The following is an 18,532-nucleotide window of genomic DNA, read 5'->3' as shown; positions in this document are numbered from 1 at the left end:
AGGTCCTAATGGCTGTAGATGTATGTTGGATGCCTGTCTGCCTGTAACCCATCACTGACAGAATGAATTGTCATCTTCAATCCTAGCGTCTGCCAGCATGGACCTGCCTATGTAGTGTTGTGATAGATTAGCCTTCTATTTGTAGGCTGTCGCACGTCTGGCTGGTGTAGTACGTAGGAGAAAAACTATCTGGTGTAAAATACCTACATGCTGTCGACTGTTAAGTCAGTGTGTCGGTGAAGGCCCGAGGGATGACCTATATTGGAAGTGGTATGATATAAGGTATATTGACACGGGAGATAGCATCTGGTTATTCAATAACTGACCTGTCAACTCCCAAATTATGTCATGGGGTATGTGATATTTAAGTTCTGTCCCAAGGACATCGTATATGTGTATGTAAATGGTTGATACATGTTTTTGAAACAATTTTGTGACCATTATTAAATATTTGCAATAATTGAATATTGATGTAATTTGGGTGGCGATATTAATTTAATTACATCAATGCAGATAGTTTCTTCATATATTATGTTCGTTATCCAAGAGATGTATAAATAATTTTGTAATCATGATAAAATTTCATTTGACCATTTTAGCATGTTCAGCTCAACTTTATCGAATCAAATCACAATCTTTTTTCTACCACATAATCTTTCGGATAAAATGAAAAACCACATATTTCAAAATATCACTTCGGGTTCACTACCAAGCGCAGAAAGTCATACATGTTTCGGGTAATACTCTAAAATGTTTTGATTGAGCTCTGCACCAGTGCCTGTCGACAGGGTAGGGAGTCTATTGACAGGCGCATGTACATGTTTTGAGGACTTCTGTAAACGTTCACCTCGACCACGGGCTGACTGCGAGCTTTGTCCTCGTCATGTTCCCAAGATTAGGCCTCATTTCCTAAGTACATGGGTAGCCTGAACAGACCTGATTCTGTAATAACCGCACAACACATGTTCGTGCCATGTTTATCAAATCAATACCAATATGTACAGATGCTACATTCCTACAACTAATGCTCTTTTGTAGTCAGGAGCGGGAACGTAATGGGGGTTTATTGTTGGTCGTTGATGTAATTGAATGGACAGCGGCCAATTTACAAAATAGGGGGATTAAAAAGTGTTTTGAGACTCATCCTGCAGCGTGTGTTGCAGTGTGACCTCAGTAGTTAGTCAGCTGTATATTACCAAGGGGCACAGGTGGCCCAGTCGTCAAGGCGCTCGATTCACTGTGCAGAGTTGCGTCCCTTGGGCACGCCAGAAACCTATGATTGTGGGTTCTAATCCCGGTTCGTCCCGATTATGTTTCTAGGTTTGTCAGCACCATACCCATGCTCCTGGGTTTCACCGAAGTGGTAAACGTCTGAGACCTGCATCACTTTGGGCTTTCCTCCCACATTAAGCTGACACGCCGTGATATAACTGGAATAATGTTAAAAGCGGCGTTAAACCCAACTCACTCACTGTATTACCAGGGCTCCAGATCATTTTCTCAGCCATTGGGTATTTTACCCACATGTTATTAACAATGGATGTTTATAATTTTCTTTGACTGTTCCATATATTTTTGATCCCTTAGGTCAAGTCTATAAGGTATTCATGAACAAATTACAACTTATTTTTGAAACAACTTGGCTTAAAATTAGGGGTGTCACGATAAATCGAAATGTCGATATATTGCTATTGGTAAGCACATAAAGTCAATAAATCGATTGTTAAATCAGTTTCCGATCAATAGTATCGATTTCAGTAAGGAATATCGATAGTTTCAATTGTATTTACCTTATCAATAACTTAAATTTGTTTTTCTTTTGATCATGCGTGGTAGTAATTTACGCATGGTAATGTGGAAGTCTCTTTTTCTAGAATTATTAGCATGATTAGGGTAAAGAAAAAACAAATCAGTCATATCTCAAACTTTACTATTTATTTGTTGTTATGGTTATCACATTCAAAGGAAACTTCAGTTCCAAGGTTTAAGTCAACTCTCAACTTAATGCCCTCATTCTATTAGCAAAAGACGTAGAAACAGATACAGGCACGCAAACTGAAAAGGCTATTAGGGTACTCAAACAGTATTATATTTTATTGTTTGTTTATTTGTTGTTTAACGTTGCACTCAGCAATATTCCAGCTATATGACGGCGGTCTGTAAATAATCATGTCTAGACCAGACAATCCAGTGATTGACATCATGACTACAAAGTAGCTCGCTGTGTTCGGATACTATTGGGTTTGGACATTTACCGCATAATTGGGTAATGGCAATTTAATTTACGCAAATTCTCAGTTCTGTATCATGTGTATTACTGACATCGTCTAAATGAATTCTGCGTTGGGAATTGGTTTCCATGCTTTCTATTTGGTATCCAGGGAAAGCCTGTCAAGTACTCTCGCAAATGATGACATTATTATGAATAAGTAATTTCAGCTCTCCTAATGTGGCCCATTAAAGGGGCATATTGCATAGGTCAAATAAACATCTACTGGGTACAAGAGCTTCAGAGTTACCTAACTTATTTATACCAGGAATTTATTACGGGTATCTAGTGTACCTAAGTGCCCTTCACAGACAAAATGGTGGAAAAAGTATTGTGTTCAAAAGTATCTGAAATTCAATACCACTGCATTCAATGCTGTTACGTAAAACGAAGCATTGAACTGAAGTGTCATCCTATTTATTGTCCAGTGAACTACAAGTCACTACCATACAGTGTACAACCATGACAGTAGTCAGGACAATTTTATATGAGAAGGGAAATGATAAATTCCAATTTTGGAATTTGTACTGACATTTGCTGCAGACGTGGGGCAGATATTCGGCCTCTGAGCAGGTTTAGATAATCCCTGTTTAAACCTTTCATGCTTATGTTTCCTTAGCAACCTGAAATTATCTTCTTCAACAGGAATTTATATACCCCTAGCAGGGAATTTGGTGTTAAAAAATGTTGTTTTATTCAAAATTAGGAAATTAAGTTCTTATTTTTAAATTCAAGCTATTTAACATTGTATTACTATGCCATTGCATTCAGTGCAACAAATTAACTCAGCATTAAAATCTCATCACCTTTACTGGTCCTGTTATTGGTGAAACACAGGTAACCTGTATTAAGCCATGAAATTAGTTACAGTATTTGACGTAATAAGAACCCAGGGCGCTCTCAAAATTAGAAATAGGGGGCCCTTATTAGGATAAATTGATGGGGGAAAAACCAGTTGAAAGATCGTAAATTTCGTGGTTTATGCTGACAGCTTGAAATGATACAAAAGAGCATATTATACACGACATATATTTTTCCAGATTTTAATTGCCCATAATTAAGTGTGCATATAACACACGAGTGTGTATTATACATGAATAAATAAGTCTTGTGTACATTGATCAATCGGAAGGGGTGCTAATTGGGATTGTTCACTAGCCAATATATAAGCAAATATCGCTGTGGACGCTTATTAGAGTGGGGCGCTGATTACGTCAAATACAGTAATAGTTATTACATGAATTAGGAATATTCATGATTTTAATTTTTGAAGTTTTACTGACATTTGCTGCAAGCTTGGTCCGAAATATCAGCCTTTGAGCCAGTCCATTTATCGGCCTTTGAGCTGGTCTAGATAAATCACTCTGTGATGTTATTTTTCCTGAGCAGCTGATGTCATCGTGTTGTAAAACTATGCAGCACTGGGTGAAAATTAAAAATGAATTTTCACCAGACTAACGACGGCCTTACAATGACTATGTTCAGTGAACGTAATAATTAGAAATAAAAGAGAATTATTCAGGGGTCGCTATGTTAATTTTCTTCGCTTGACAGTTTCACTGCCATTTATCATGTTAATGACTTTCAAGAGACGTTTAGAACAATTTCCAACAAATCATTAATTGTTTGAACCAAACGACCCTTTTTAAATGGGAGGAAATAGTTGGTGAACATGTAATTGAAACAAATGGTGTAGTGAATGCCCTGGACTGGCTGTGGACAATGATTGCCTATGTTTAGCATGTTTAATTCAGACCCGTCTATAGTGTCCGTAAAAGTGCTTGGTATTGATCGTGTGAGATTTCTCTTGATAATGGGGAGCGCTGAAGACTCGGGTTTGATTCCCGACATGGGTACAATGTGTGAAGCCCATTTCTGGTGTCCCCTGCCGTGATATTGCTGGAATATTGCAAATTATTTTTATTTCTTCCTACCTGAGACAATTATCTGCAACTCCATGACCAATAAAAAAAGTATGTTGTTATATAGGAAATATCGTTGATATTACAATACAAGTGTTCATAGATCCGGGGTAGAATAGGTCATCAGCAACCCATGCTTGCCGTGAAAGGCGACTAACGGTATGGGGTGGTCAGGCTCGCTGTTTTGGTTGATGCAGGTCATCGACCCCAATTGCGTGGACCGATGCTCATGATATCAATGACTGAATTGTCTGATCCAAACTCGATTATCTACAGACTGCCATCACATCGTTGGAGTGAGTGAGTATGTTTCACGCTGCTTTTAGCAATATTCCAGCAATATCACGGCAGGGGACTCCAGAAATGGGCTTCACACATTGTACCCATGTCGGGAATCGAACCCGGGTCTTCGGCGTGACGAGCGAACCCTTTAACCACTAGGCTACCTGACCGCCCCTCATATAGCTGGAATATTTCTGATTGCGACATTAAACAAACATACAGGTGTTAATAAGAAAGGCAGCTCAGTTGCAGACCCAGCCCAGGTATATTACCCCTGTCCTATAGCTTGAATATTGCTGAGTGCAGCCATAAACAACCAACACGTAACAGTCAGTCTCCATCTGCAATAGCTCAAATATATTGTGCCTATTAAATTCCTGAAGTGGCTCTTACCAAGATGATATTGACAGTTAACCTCAGGGTTTGACGATCACTGAAAATATATACCCACCAATTTGTCTGTGATAAACGGGGGCATGGGTAGGCCAGTCGTCTAAGGCGCCACAATTTGTTGTGCAGAGTTGCATCCCTTCGGCATGCCAGAAACCTATGATTGTGGGTTAGAATCCTGATGCATCCCGATTATGTTTCTAGGTTTGTCAGCACCATACCCGTGCTTGTGGGTTTCACCGAAGTGGTAAACGTCTAAAACCTGCATCATTTCAGGCTTTCCTCCCACATTAAGTTTATACGCCGTGATGTAACTGGAATACTGTTTAAAGTGGCCTTAAAACCCAACTCACTCTACGATAAACCTTGAACATTCAATGGAAAACTTATGATCAGAACCAATAGTAACATACATTATTTTTTTAAAAATGACAACATTGGTTTGTTTGTCGTTTAACGCTATACTCCAGCTATATGACGTCGGTCTGTAAATAATCGACCTGGGGCAGAGTACTAACCCAACTCAAACATTAGTTGGCCAGCACTGAATATGATTTAATGTTTTTTTGTTTGCCACACCCTTTTTTTGAAAGGGAGAATGGACTACCAGATTTCATTTTAATTTTAAAATCCTACCAATTTGGCCTGTAGTAGGCTTGAATGAAAAATGTGATATTAGCTATAAGTGCTTATAAGAGTATGGTGAATGTATTCCAAGAACCTTTTTTAAATGTGCTTGCAATGGTAGGCATAGTGTGTTCCTTGGCTGCTAACTCATGTGTATTCAATTGGCTCTGGTCTCCTTGTGAGAGACATAGGATGGTTAAAGTGGGGTCTCTATGTTTTGTTGTCATAATAGTAGTTGTGTGAAGAATGGGAGAGTAGTATTTTGAGGGCTTTTTCAGACAGAAGCAGTCATGCCATTACAGTCTGACGGTAATGCATTTTCTTTCCACTTAGATTTCGACCCGTGAAGATTCCGGGGTAGAATAGGTCTTCAGCAACCTATGCTTGCCATAAAGGGTGACTTTGCTTGTCGTAAAAGGCGACTAAAGGGATCGGGTGGTCAGACTCGCTGACTTGGTTGATGCATGTCATCGATCCCAATTGCGTGGATCGATGCTCTTGATATTAATCACTGGATTGTCTGATCCAGACTTGATAATTTACAGACGGCCGGTATATAGCTGGAATATTTGTGAGTGCGGCGTTAAACAACAAACCAACAAACCAACCACTTAGATTTCCATATCCCCAAATAACTGTCACTGGGGACGTTTATTGTATGATTTTTATATGACTGCTGCCTGTAAATAAATGAGTCTGGACCACACAATCCAGTGAGTGACAATTGGGATACGATGACATGCATCAACCAAGTCAGCGAGTCTGACCACCCAATCACGTGAGTCACCTTGTACGACAAGTAAAGTCGCCTTTTACATCAAGCATAGGTTGCTGAAGAACTATTCTCTCCCAGATATTCAAGGGTCCGTTTATCGTATGAGGTTGATCTGCCTGACCAGAAAGAAGTCAGGTAGTTGTTTTTTCCTCAAGTTCTTTGTTCAAGGTGATGAATGTGGTTATTATTCAAATATTCATAACCAAATTACTTTCAATTAACTTGCGTACAGAAACGCATGCAATAATAAAAACTCATGTATAAAAACAGCTTGGTAAATAGCCGATAAAACTTTTTCAGCATGTGGACAAAGGAGCTAATTCTTAAACACAATTACAAACAAATTTACTTTCCGAGCCAAGCCTATATATTTAGAACAGTTATATACATATATAACATTATTTCATTATATTTTTTTTAAATCTTAAAAAGTTTTAATTTTGGGAAACCCAAAAGAGTGAAAAAATATTGGTTACCCAATGAAAACTGTAATCACCCAATTAAAATAGAAACCCTAGAGTGAAAACGCAATTGCTCAAAAAGTTCTGAGCTCTGATATTCTGTGTTGGGTTCTGCAGTTAGTGCCAGCAAAGAGTTCCGGGCGATGTGTACGCTGTATGCTCATACACCAAATGGGTCTTCGGGACTCCATTGCCTGTGAAAGGCTTGGCCAGGTTTGGCAGTGTTCAGCTAAGGGGTGATATTTGTGAAAAGGAGTGTCATTTATTCAGAGCCATTTGATATGTTTAAAGCACTTGCATCTACATGTAATCAAAGTTTCCAAATTAGACAGTATGTACCAGATAGTTGGCATTTTGGAAGCTTTTCTGGCAATTGTTGGCTGTAGGACATGAGACTAAGATTATATGTAGGCAGGTGAAGGGTGGAAAATAATGTTATTTGTTCCATTCCATCAGAGAAAATTACCACATAATTACTAAAAGGTAGTTGTCCAGAAAATGTCACTTATCCTTCCTTGTTTGATGATGATGTTGATGATGAAGATGATGATGATGATGTTGTTGTTGTTGTTGTTGATGATGATGTTGATGTTAATGATGATGATGGTATATGGTGATGTTGTTGTTGTTGATGTTGTTGTTGTTGAAGATGATAATGATGATGAATGTGTATGGCGCACTTTCCAAATTATAACTGTTCTCTTAGACCACGATAGTTCTTCTAACCCTGATCACTGGATCACTGAGCTCTATTTTTATTCTCAACTCCTTGGGGAGTATACAACCTAAGCATCCTGTGAGGGGACATAATTTCGAAGCGTGACGTGAGATTAGTTACTGTTTTTTTAATAATGTTTTGTCTGTTCCAGATCCAAGCAATGACAGAGAAGCAGGAGGTCGAAATATAAACCTGTCAGTTTGGTAAGCTGTTTTGGATGTTTTTAGTTAAGGAGACCCGTGAAGATCCGGGGTAGAATAGGTCTCCAGTAACCCATGCTTGCCGTAAAAGGCGACTATGCTTGTCGTAAGAGGCGACAAACGTGATTGGGTGGTCAGGCTCGCTGACTTGGTTGATGCATCTCATCGATCCCAATTGCATGGATCGATGCTCATGATGTCAATCACTGGATTGTCAGGTCCAGACTCGATTATGTACTGACCGCCGTAATATGGCTGGAATATTGCTGAGTGCGGCGTTAAACAACAAACAAGATTCAGTTCAGGAAACACTATCTGTGTACGGGTTGTTTTACTATCATTTATACGGAAGACAAACTCGGTATTCCAAGGTAGAATTGTTCCCTGGTGTCCTCTACCTCAACAAAACTGGATAGGGGACTCAAGTTGTCTTCGTGTTCTGATGACGTGGATAGCTGCTCATGTTCTCACTCACTGGTTTGGCTGGCACAGTTATTTACAGGCCGCAGTGATATGGCTGGAATATTGCCAAGGGCATTGTAAAACACTCGCTCACTCTCTCGCCAAGAAATTCAACTGATGTTTTGTCGTGAATTCGCTCATATTCTGTTTAATTAACTCTTGAAAAATTCCTGCATCGTAACATGGATTCCAACCACAGAACAGGTGTCATGACCCGGACTTGAAGTAAGTCAATGACCGCCATGTTGCAACAAGCTACAGCCAGTTTGTAAAATAGGAATATATACAATACTCATTCACAATAGGAAGTTATAATGACCAGAAAATGTACAGCATCTTCTCACTCGCCCTCCCCCAATATGTTCAGCATGTTGAATTTGTCAGAGATGGAAACTGACAGTTTCAGTTCGCTTTCTTTTACAATGATAACAATACATAATCATAAAACAAATCCCTTAAAAAGTGCAAAGTTCCACTATTCCTTATAATAACAAAGCAAAACCAAGGACACATTTCCACTAATCGTTATATTTATAACATATTTTAAAGCAAAACACTTAAAAAGGCCAGATTTCCACTAATCCTTATAATGATAACATATTTTAAAGCAAAACTCTTAAAAAGACCAAATTTCCACTTATTTTTATATTGATAACATATTTTAAAACAAAATCCTTAAAAAGGCCAAATTTCCTTATAATGATAACATATAGCAAAACCCCCAAAGACCAAATTTCTACTAGTCCTTATGATACCTTAACTATCGGGCAGTTCTGCAAGAACTATAGGACTAGTGTTGATTTCTGTTGCTGTGTGTCCAGTCAGTACCTGCGCCTACCCGTACCGTACACTCATAGTGTCTCCCTCACCACTTGTCCCAAGCCTGAGGCTAGTAAACCGTCCACTGGTCAAATAAGCTCAGCGGGAAACTGTCCGCAATTTGTTCAATAACAACTACAAATGTTGCTCTTGCAAGGGATGATGCTGTGGATGATTTCAGTGTCGACCAAGGTTTTTTAGTCATTTACTTAAAATAGTTTCAGATGAGTCATGCATTTTATCAGCTCCTAAATATCACAAATGGCTCCTGAAATTGTCAAGTTCCCATCACAGTCGACTAAGAAGCGCGGGTAATCAGGCATTATGGGGCTCACATCTGACTAGGGACTCCTTGCTAACTTATTGCCAACTATATCAAAGTAATAGGAATGTTCCGCTTGCATTAATATGTCTGTAACAGGGGACGCATTGCTTCCCACGAGGGGCCAAGTACCTGATAGTCTCGCTGTGTATTGATGTATACTAATCAAATCAAGTTAAAGAACACCCACAATTTGCAAAGTTCACCAGCCATGATAGATTGGCTTCACTCATTTGATACATCGGTGTTATTAAACTTCTTTTTAGTGGTATATGATGTTGTGTGGGAATTTGTTGAAATTCAGAATTAATTATTTCTTTTAAAAATTATTGATTTACTTCCATCATTTGAAAACATTGGTGTTCTTTAACTTCTTTTTTAGTGGTATATGATGTCTAAGGAAAAGTGTGACTTACAAGTGATATTGTGCTGGACCAGCTATTCTAGACAAGGGCGGCCGGGTAGCCTAGTGGTTAAAGCGTTCGCTCGTCACGCCGAAGACCCGGGTTCGATTCCCGACATGGGTACAATGTGTGAAGCCCATTTTCTGGTGTTCCCTGCTGTGATATTGCTGGAATATTGCTAAAAGCGGCGTAAAACCATACTCACTCACTCATTATTCAGGACAATCACAACTACAAAGATTTGCAGTCCCAGCAGACCTTTAGACCATCTGGTCGACCTTCGGACTTCACTTATTATTCTCCCCAAATGAAGTTCATAATTGGGAAATAATCTGTCAGATTCATGATTGAAATCATTGATTTGGATGAATTCATTGCCAGGAAGCTGAAATTAGCCAATTGTCAGTCAATTAATTAGAACAGCATAGGGCTTAAGTATCGCCCTCATGGGGAGTCCGGGTTAGAAGAGGTCCATGTGTGGATCGATGCTCATTACATCAATCATTAGATTGTCTGGTATCTGGTCAAGACTTTACTGTCTGCCATCATAAAACTGGAATTGGAACTGGAGTGCAGCATTAAATTTGGTGTTTGTCTAGTTGGGTTTTAAAATTATTTCAATCAGTCATGTGACCCATAAATGATGCCTTCTCATCTCCCAAGTTACCCGCCCACATTCAGACATAAATACTGAAAAAAACACTACAAAATAAGAAACAAATCGCATCTTAACTCAGTTGAAATGATGCTAACAATTACTTGAAAATCTACTCGGAGCTATAATAAAACTGAATACGGAAGTAGGCTTAAAATTATGAGTCTGACAGTCAGGCAGGTAGAGGAAAATTTCATCTTGCTCAACAGAAAAGTTACTAGCCACGGGCAAGGTGGCAGGCAATTATTTCAGTCAGTGGTTAAATCAACAAAGGAACTTAACTCTTTCAACACCATAGGCCTGTTTTCCGGCCAAGAAGCATCAGGAAATGGGTGATGACAGAAACTATTTATAATTCTTTTTAAAATGATTTTCCAAATACGTAAACAATGAAAATAAAACAGAAGTAGGTAAGTGGATTTTATGAAATCTTATATTTGCCGAAAATCATCAAGTTTTCGCTTCCTTGGTCCTTAATCTGGATGTTAACGTGTTAGCGTACATTTTTTATTTACAACAAACTTAATTAAGTTGTAAATGCATTATTTTAAATAATGTGAAAAACATAACTTTCATATTTAGAAACCATAGGATCAGACCTTTCAAATGGTGTATAACATGTAGTAGCAAATATATTTTACAAGCAGATATTTTCTTTGATAAATATTGGCTTCATCTATCACACAAGAGTCTCTGGGAACTCGGTGTCCCAGCAGTAAACACTTCTGGTTGACTGGTGTTGAAAGAGTTATGTACCAGCACATTTCTTGGAAGAGGACAATATTGTCCTACTAATTCACATCTATTTGTGTCTCCCTGTTGAAATGTGTGTGTGGCACCGAGACGTTTAAATTGGGCACAGGACTTAAACCGGGAGACCTAATGTGTTTAATCCGAAAGGAAGGAGCAAGAAGAGTGTGGTGTTGATGTAAGAGATGAAGTACGTGGAACGTATACGAAGACAAAGTGTTATTTGAGGTGGAATCCTGGTACTTACGATGGTGTCATCAAGACTTGGTCCATGCCGAGTCGTGGATGCTTGACACGTGGGGCTGTTTTCTCTCTCTACTCCTATCATGACTACTAACCCCTAATCAAATTACCCTGTCAAATAATTTACGAAGTGCGACAAAACGGGGACACCTTGTGTCTATTCTTATTCCTGGTGCGAGGACAGTTGGGAGTACCAGAGGGGGCGTATCACAATCTGTGTTCCTGTTATCGGCTGCTTGTATCAAGGATTACAATTAGATGCTGACCTTAAGATGATTAGAAACTGTATGCTTGGCTTATAATAACGAAAAACAAAATGTGTTTGTAAAATGTGAATAATATATGACTATGTCACTGTTAGATATTAGTTTGTAAACTTAATATTCTGCCAATCTTGTCTTCTAGTGTGAAACATTCACATTTTTATTGACATTCCTCTTTTTTCACAGCTTTAAAAAAATTTAAATAGCTGGAATCAAAACTACTCAGAACCACACACAATTTTTATTTTTTAAAATTTACACCGCACTCATTAGAATTTGGCATGATTTTTTTTATTATTGGTGTTGGCACGGCCCCTGTGCCTTCTTGACCATGGTGTGGTGTGGCTACTCATGTTATTATGCCGACAGCTGATTGGCTGATCAATGTTCAAGGCAGCCATCTTGACAGAATAGCACTTTGTGCTAGGTTAGTCAGACTTGTAGCATCCCCGAGGGAATTCAATTTCAAATTCTGACCTCAGCAAGGCGCCAATCTCCAGAACTGTCACACAATCCTAAAATTTTGTGCTAATTGTGTTTGTTGTGATTGCACTGAGTGACCTTTACTTCAACGTACCAATTTACCCTTAAAGGAGTATACTAAGAACAGCTTAAGCTATTTGAACACACGTTAAATGTCATTTACAGCCCTGAATTTGACAAATACAATACACAAGTCTGAAAATGAACCCTTTGTCAACAAGATCATTATTCACATTGCGCATTAGCAATGATGAGTAAGTGAGTATGGTTTTACGCCGCTTTTAGCAATATTCCAGCAATATCACGTCGAATATTGACGAAGGGTGTATTTTCAGATTTATCAAAATATATTTATTTTGTCAAATTGATAAATCTGTTTATGAAGAGAAGGTCCTTGATGATTTCTGATGTAGTGTTTCAAAGCTCTAACTATATTAAACATTCACATGTCACCGTATCCCATTTGTGTAGATTGATGCTCATGATGTCAATCACTGGATTGTCTGGTCCAGATTTGATTATTTACACGCTGATGTCATATAGCGGGAATATTGGTGAATGCAGTGTTAAACAACAAACACATATAAATTTAAAGACAATAAACTTGGACAGTATTATTACATGACTCTTAATAAAATCAATAATTCCTCCTTTTTTTTTTGCAACTTGTTAAAGTTTACATTTTGCTGCCATGGAAATAAAAATATTTACCAAAAAATTGGATAGAATAAAGTGCCCCTTTACAAAATGGTTCATTCCATCCCTGCACGCAGGCTCTGTGATGGTATGCAAGGCCGGTAGTGTTGTGTGTGGGCATGTGTGGCCATGGCAGACATAGTGGAGGTGACTCACCGCCCATCACTGCTCCATCAAACCTCCATCAAACCAGATCAGCTTGCTTCCTCAGCCCCAGACTTCATTCATAGGCCGGGAACTATTTGCCCCCTTTCGATATTGACGCATGAAGGAGGAGTCTTTTTCTACTTTTATTTGAATTGATTTTCTACTTTTGTTTTGGCAAATTGAAAAAGTGCTGATTCAGCATCATGTATCTCCACTGGTTGCTATAGAAATTACTGAATGTACCGATCTCATTAAGTGCAGGCGTTCTTTACAGCAACAACCCCCATGCAGTCATATATTCATTGGTTTGAATGAAAGCTTGAGCGTAAGAAAATCACTGTCGACTGGAATAAAATAGTTCCGTTCGTCCACGTCATTGGTATCACCTTAGTTTGCAGTACCGTATTCGACGTAATAAGTGCCCAGGGCGCTCTCAAAATTAGAAATAGGGGGCTCTTATTAGAATATTATTTTGGTGGGTAAAAACTGAGTTGAAAGATAAAATATTTAGGTACGACATATATTTTTCCAGAATTTAATTGCCCATAATTAAGGGTGCATATAACACATGAGTGTGTATTATACACGAATAAATAAGTCTTGTGTACATTGATCAATCGGAAGGGGTGCTAATTGGGATTGTTCACTTGCCAATATCTTAGCAAATATCGCTGTGGGCACTTATTATGTCGAATACGGTATTAAGATCTGTAATAGACCAATGTGTAAGTAATCTTCATTACTGGCTGGTTCTAAGCCCCCAAAGTTAAGTGACAGTTCGTGTTTTCTTGTGAATATTACAACAGAAGGAGGGTCCATAACTGCCTCGCAACTATAACCTAGAAAATGTTTTTGTTCATGGGTGTTTGAAGTAATTCTTTCGGAAAGCAAATTCGGCTTGTGTATGGTTTTAATAAGCGCCAATCTTTGTCAATTTCCTTGGACCCCAGGGTGCTTATAATGGCTGATGAGGCATCTGCCTTTTGTCGTCTACCATGCTGCTATGCTGAATTATATCATGTATTCTTAAAATATCAGCCCCTCAAATTTGTGCAAAGGGTGTCTGTTTCAGGTCATGTATTGATGCAAACTTGTACATTTATAGGGGCAGGTAGCCTAGTGGTTAAAGCGTTCGCTCGTCACGCCGAAGACCTGGGTTTGAATCCCGACATGGGTACAATGTGTGAAGACCATTTCTGGTGTCCCCCGCCGTGATATGGCTGGAATATTGCTAAAAGCGGCGTTAAACCATCTCACTCATTAACTTGTATATTTATCTGCGTTACAAAACAAGTTAGGTTCATGAATATTTTTTGGGATATTTTTTACTTTAGGTTTTTAAACACATATGTACTGTATTCGACGTAATAAGCGCCCCGCTCTAATAAGCGCCCACGGCGATATTTTCTAATATGTTGGCTAGTGAACAATCCCAATTAGCCCCCATTCTGATTGATCAATGTACACAGGACTTATTTATTCGTTTATAATACGCACTTGTGTGTTAAATGCATTCTTAATTATGGGAAATTAAATTCTGGAAAAATATATCTGTCGTATATAAACATTTCAGGCTGTCAGCATAAACCACGAAATTTACAATCTTTCAACTCTGTTGTTTTTCACCAAAATAATATTCTATTAAGAGCCCCCCATTTCTAATGTTGAGAGCACCCTGGGCGCTTATTATGTCGAATATGGTACATGTTTCCAGTCTTAAACTGTACAGTGATCACATATTGCATTGAGACTTCGTGGTGAGGTATGCTCTTTATCACTGAAGTCCCATAGGGACTGAAAGTTTGAATAACAAGCACCCAGTTCCCCATGATAGTCATAAAAGTATTAGACCTATGAAGATCCGGGGTTAATAGGAGCTGTGAAGATCCGGGGTAGAATAGGTCTTCAGCAACCAACGCTTTCTGTAAAAAGTGACAATGCTTGTCGTAAGAGGCGACTAACGGGATCAGGTGGTCAGGCTCGCAGACTTGGTTTGATGCATGTCATCGTATCCCAATTGCGTGTATCAATGTTCATGATGTTAAATCACTGGATTGTCTGATCCGAATTTGATTATTTACAGATCGCCATCATATAGCTGGAATATTGCTGAGTGTATCTTTTAACAACAAACAAACATTAAAGTATTATAGCTATCAATCACTTGATTGTATGGTCCAGACTTGACTATTTACAGCCAACTGCTACAACTGAATCTTGGAGACTGGCTTAAAAAAACATTCATTCTCTAGTCGTAATGTCTGCAAATGACTAACACCCACTTTAATGGATAGGTTTTGTCAGTGCCACACGAACAGCCATTTGCCTCTGTCCTGGTGTATGACAGCAATGAATATAAATTCCTCCAAGCCACAGAAACACACTATGTCCCCTGGCATGAGTTACAACAGATATTTTTCATAACATTTACAAGTCTCCAACCTTTGAAGTGAAGGGATAGTTACAAATTGAAAGACCATATTTGCATGGAGAACATGACTTTGAACATTGTTGAACACACAGATGAAATTTTGAATGCCAAGTGTTCTGTTGACCTTGTCTCAACAAGAAGATTCCCGCAAGAGGAGCTGCCTCTTTGCCATCTGGGATGCAGGTGTCGACGGCCATGGCTGGTCGGAGACAGATTCAAATGCAAACGTTTAGTAATCCCTTCTACCTGTGCCTTGTGTGCTTGATTCTGTCGACAGGGTCAAGGTCGGCCAATACAAAGGGTTTCAATCCCCCAGCTTAGGTGTATCTGAAATACATGAGGGATTTAACCTGTCGTAGGTTGGCTGATATATGGGATGACTGGCTTGACGGGAATGAATTTCATTCATTTTGCAAACCTGGTCGGGGCAGTCGTAAATAACAAACTGAACATATTTAATCAATCATTGATTTATGATATCACGTATATTGTTTGAAAAATAACAGTGGTGATTAGAATATTTTGGTTGTCAAGTTATTGGCTTTAGTAGGGTGTAGGGGACGTGTTACGTGATTGATTTTTGGGTGTCAAAGGGCACTCTCTATTGTCTCGACACGTCTATGGTAGCCCATGTAATAAAGGGCACCTGTTGGACTGCTGTTCCTGGTGTCGTTCTCGTCTTATCAGAGGCTTTTGACAGAGGATAGTAAAACAGATATTTAGTCGTTCACATTTATTGACTAGGGAGTATTTTTCTTACAGTGCTGATAGTGAATGAGGTTTATGGTTGTAAAATATTCCAGTATTGGGCGTGTAATAATTTATGTTCAACATGTTCAAACCAAGGCAATACTCGCAATGTTACGAGTATCTTTTTGTGAAGTTTGTTGTTTAACGCCTCACTCAGCAATATTCCAGCTATATGACGACAGTCTGTAAATAATCAAGCCTGGACCAGACAATCCAGTGATTCATATCATGAGCATCGATCCATGCAGTTTGGATCGATGACATGCATCAACCAAGTCAGCGAGCCTGACCACCTGATCCCGTTAGTGGCCTTTTACGACAAGCGTAGTCGCCTTTTACAGCAAGCCTGGGTTGTTGAAGACCTATTCTACCCCGGAACTTCACGGGTCCTACATGTCAGTCTACAGGCTACACGGGTCTTCTTTGTGTGTGTAAGGTCATGTATCAATAGGGGCGGTCGGGTAGCCTAGTGGTTAAAGCGTTCGCTCGACACGCCGAAGCCCCGGGTTCGATTCCCAACATGGGTACAATGTGTGAAGCCCATTTCTGGTGTCCCCCGCCGTGATATTGCTGGAATAATTGCTAAAAGCGGCGTAAAACCATATTCACTCACTCACTCACTCACTCACTCACTCACTTGATGATTGGTCGGAGAATACGACATGGTGACAGAGCCACAGGAACATTTATTTCAATCATGGCTGACAACCGGAAACATCCAAATTGTTTTGTCATCGAGGTCATTGTCATGCCATAAATATACCCGTGTAATTAGCCTTGGGGCCAGATTAAACAAGTCTGAGTTTATTGCTGGTTGATGTTTAAGGCGTGAAGTGTTGACTGGTAGCACAGCAGGTCGAGCATTCACTGAAGTCTTGGGTTTCATTCCTCAAACCTTTGTATTGCAGTTATATTGCTGGTATTAGTGGTGGACAGTTTTCCAATATCAAATATGAGCACATCCCTAAATCTTTTGATATCCTTGCAAGTGCTTCACTAGGTTTCTGGGTTTCCCTGTCACCTGTCTGTGGTCTAGCTCAGGAAAATGGAAAACAGGAAATGATGAAAAAACGTTAATAGATGGTACTTGTTGTTACCTTGTCTGGCGCTTGGCATTAAGGGGCTAAAACAAGGACTGGTCGGCTCGGAGTCAGTATACTGTGTCTGAGTGTGATATTCATGTTAAACTGCGGCATGGTATCTCAGTGAGCTATCACTATAAATCGGCACCAGTCCTGACTAGAACAAGCGCACGCACGCACTTTGCCATATAAGTGCAATAATCTTGGATGCGACATTAAACCCCATTTCAGCTCACCTAACAAATGAAGTATGATTTTAAATAATTATATAAATAATAGCATTCCATAACATTAAAAACAGTAACATGTTAAATAACAGGAAATGATGAAATATTTGTTAGATTCATGTGTTAAAATCAGTATATTCCGCCTTTCTTTGTCATCATCTGGAGATTGCCTTCGATTCTTGACGCTGTGCTCAGATGTCATACGAAGTCAATTTCTTGTAAATGACACCTTTAATAACACCGGAATGAAATTGAGGGAGACCCTACTGACACGTGATGAGACTTTCTCAAGACATTGAGTCATCGCCACACCTTTGAAGTGTGCGAGGCCTCTAATTAGCCTGTCAATCCTGCCTGTGATGGAACAGATCCTTGTTACTCAATAACTGACCGTGAGCCTCGCCAAGACGTGGACTGCCCCTCTATAAACAACAATGGCTGCTTTGCTGACAAGACTGGGTCTGTATGGGCGGGGGTCGTGTGGCTGTGGGGATCTGTGTGGCTAATTACCCTGTTTGATCCCTAGCATCTATAGACTAGCGGTGAGCGGCACGAAAGGGTCACACCGGATCGTGCTGAGCGGGGAATGAATGTAGCCCAGAATCTCACCACTGACCTGGGTTTGTTTTTTTTGTCCAGCAGGGTTGACTTTTTCGAGCGGGCAGTTGTAATTTTTTGCCCTGAAATATTAATGAGGTAATCTGAGAGAGAAATAATTTTTTAATCTTTTCAAGCCTCCCATTTCCCCTCCCACCTGCATCCCCCTCCATCCCCCCTCCATCTTCATCATCATCACACCCCGAACCCCCACCCCCACATCCCTGCACCTCCCCGCTCATCCCCCCCTCCTTCCTTCTCTTTCTCCTCCTCATCCCCCCTCATCCATCCAAAGTTATTCCTCTATCTCTTCCTTTTGTGAGAAGTCTTTTCATCTTTTTTGCACGGTCTTGAAAGTGCCCTAAGGGGTTGAACATTTAGCGATATGCAGATCTGCAGTGGTCTTAGATAACTGCCGGCGTGTTGTAATGTGGTTGTCATATTAGGGGGATGATTTGTCATTCCTGCCCAGAGAGTGGTTTATGGCCGACATCACATTGGCAACCATGCGTGTGATCTGGCACACTCCACGGTTTCCTGGGTGCCTCGCACACACC

The 18,532-nt window shown here is 39.6% G+C and overlaps 1 protein-coding gene across 1 annotated transcript in view; it reads left to right on the top strand.

The window, feature by feature from the left end:
• The window catches only part of LOC139458450 (vang-like protein 2), a 44,036-nt gene that overhangs the window by 6,219 nt on the left and 19,285 nt on the right, over positions 1 to 18,532 (top strand). Inside the window, exon 2 of the mRNA XM_071239888.1 lies at positions 7,596 to 7,647. The gene's annotated coding sequence lies outside the window, so the exon portion shown is untranslated. The remainder of the gene's footprint in view (positions 1 to 7,595; positions 7,648 to 18,532) is intronic.

Source organism: Haliotis cracherodii, unplaced genomic scaffold, assembly GCF_022045235.1.
Source record: "Haliotis cracherodii isolate W230 unplaced genomic scaffold, xgHalCrac1.p SCAF_12, whole genome shotgun sequence".
Classification (NCBI taxonomy): Eukaryota; Metazoa; Mollusca; class Gastropoda; order Lepetellida; family Haliotidae; genus Haliotis; species Haliotis cracherodii.
This window is presented reverse-complemented; position numbering and strand designations above follow the sequence as displayed.